Genomic DNA, 2,116 nt, shown 5'->3' with positions numbered 1-2,116 from the left:
GGGACCTTTTGTCTCTGACTTTTCAACCTGCAAGCTGAGGAATACATCCAGCATTGTCCTGCTCTTCTCTTTTCCAGCTGGAATCCTTCAGGCTGGAGAAGCTTCTGTCAAACTGATGCTCCTGGCCACAATTTCTCTCAGTCACCTCATTGTCAGTTATTTATTAAGGCACAACTGTTGATTTTTTTTCAGGACAGTTGTGCAATTTCCTGATGAAGTTAAGAAATAACAATGCACCAAATTATATTAACGTGGATTATTTCTAACATAAAAGTGTTCTCAGCTACTTGAAACTCAGTGGGACACTGGAGCTGCACAGAGAGCCCAGCCATGCCCTCAGTAGCAAGTTCTTTGTAATTGGTTTGCACTCATGGGATTTTTTTTTCCGGCAGAGAAATTTTGCCCAGCATTTGATGATATGTGTAAATATGAAAAGGAAAGGAGGGAAGAATTAATAGACAGCATTAAAACAGAACAGCAAATACCAGCAAATTGTGAGTGCAGCATTTTTAATGGATGGTTATTAAAAATAAAAGAGAAAAGCAGGCAAAATAAAAGGGAGGTTTTGTTGGACAGAATTGACAGTTGTTATCCTCACTGATTCCTGACATTTCAAGATCAGTTTTTTATCTAATGTTTCAACAGCCTTGGATATTTCCTTCTAGTGAACCACACTCAGCTGTAGCTCTTTTCTCACTTCAGGCACGTAAGCCCACAAATTTTTTCTGAATGTGCTCATATTTATTACAGCCAGTGTCAGAAAAACTCCACACTCCACTTATATACGACTTTCTCCTCGGCCTTTCCTGGGATGATTCACAGCCCTGGTAGGGCACGAACAGCTTCCTCTGGCAGCAGCTGGAATTTCATGGATGCAGGGCAGAGTAATGCCCTTAGGGTGATGTGTTCCCACCAAACTGAGAGTTGTGAGCCACTCACCAGCACTGAGAGGGCTCCTCCAGCCCTGCCCATCCTTCAGAGCAGCAGCTCTGCAGCCACATCCCAGGATCATGGAATCATTTATCTTGGAAAAGATCTCTGAGATCGTCGAGTCCAACCATTAACCCAGCACTAAACCACGTCCCTAATGGACATCAAGACATCTTTTGTTCAGTTCCAGGAATGGTGATGCCACCACTTCTCTGAGCAGCCTCTTCCAGTGCTTGACAACCGTTTTGGTGAAGAAATTTTCCATGACATCCGATCTAAACCTCTCCTGGCACAACTAAAAGCTGTTTCTTCTTGCTCTATCACCCGGTACCTGAGAGAAGAGTCTGACCTCCACCTGTCCACAGCCTCCTGTCCTCCACCATGACAATGTGCTGCACCTTTTTTAACCCTTTTTATTCAGTGGAGAGAATTCCTATCACATGGGAGCCCAAGTGAAGGTTTTAATGTCCTAAATGAGGCTGAACACGGACCACAAAAAGGAAGTGCGTGGACTTGGAATTGTGTTTTCTGAATCTCTCCATCCATTGCCCGCAGACCCCAGTGGCAGGACACACCTGTAGATGGCAACTTCGTTGTTCCCATTAGAAAAAATCTTAAATAATGCAAAAATACTGTTAGAATTCTTGTTGTGGAATAATGGCTGTGGTTTATTTTGACACCTCCACACTCTGCATGTGAACATTTTCTGTTGCAGTTTCTCCTTTGGCTTTCTTTCCTTTTCACCTTGTGGGCTAATCTTCCATACATCCCAATTCCTGTATTTTGCCTGGGTACACAAAAATGGAGATTAGCCTCCAGTGTGTGCTGTAAGCAACAGCATGGATTTTCAGGGCATCTGGATTTAGAGTTGCCAGAATTAGAAACACGAGCCAGACGAGATCATGCTAGGGCAGTTCCCCAGGACTGGGCCATAAAGCCAATCAATTTACAATGTAATAGAAAGCACCGAGTTCTGGGTAAAGGAAGGCACTTACTGCTCATTTGGAAAGAAAAGCTCATATTCTAAATTGCTTTTCAGATCAGACTTGAGCCTACTTTTAGTGATGTCAGTGGTGTCACTTCCGCTCAGTCCAGTGGTGCCAGAATTTTCTGTTTACTGCTCTTGCTTCTCTACTTCCCTCTCTCCTCCTTTTCCTAAGATCCCTGGCAGCACCACTCCTTGCAC

The sequence above is a fragment of the Corvus brachyrhynchos genome, unplaced genomic scaffold (assembly GCF_000691975.1).
Source record: "Corvus brachyrhynchos isolate BGI_N302 unplaced genomic scaffold, ASM69197v1 scaffold544, whole genome shotgun sequence".
NCBI lineage: Eukaryota > Metazoa > Chordata > Aves > Passeriformes > Corvidae > Corvus > Corvus brachyrhynchos.
This window is presented reverse-complemented; position numbering follows the sequence as displayed.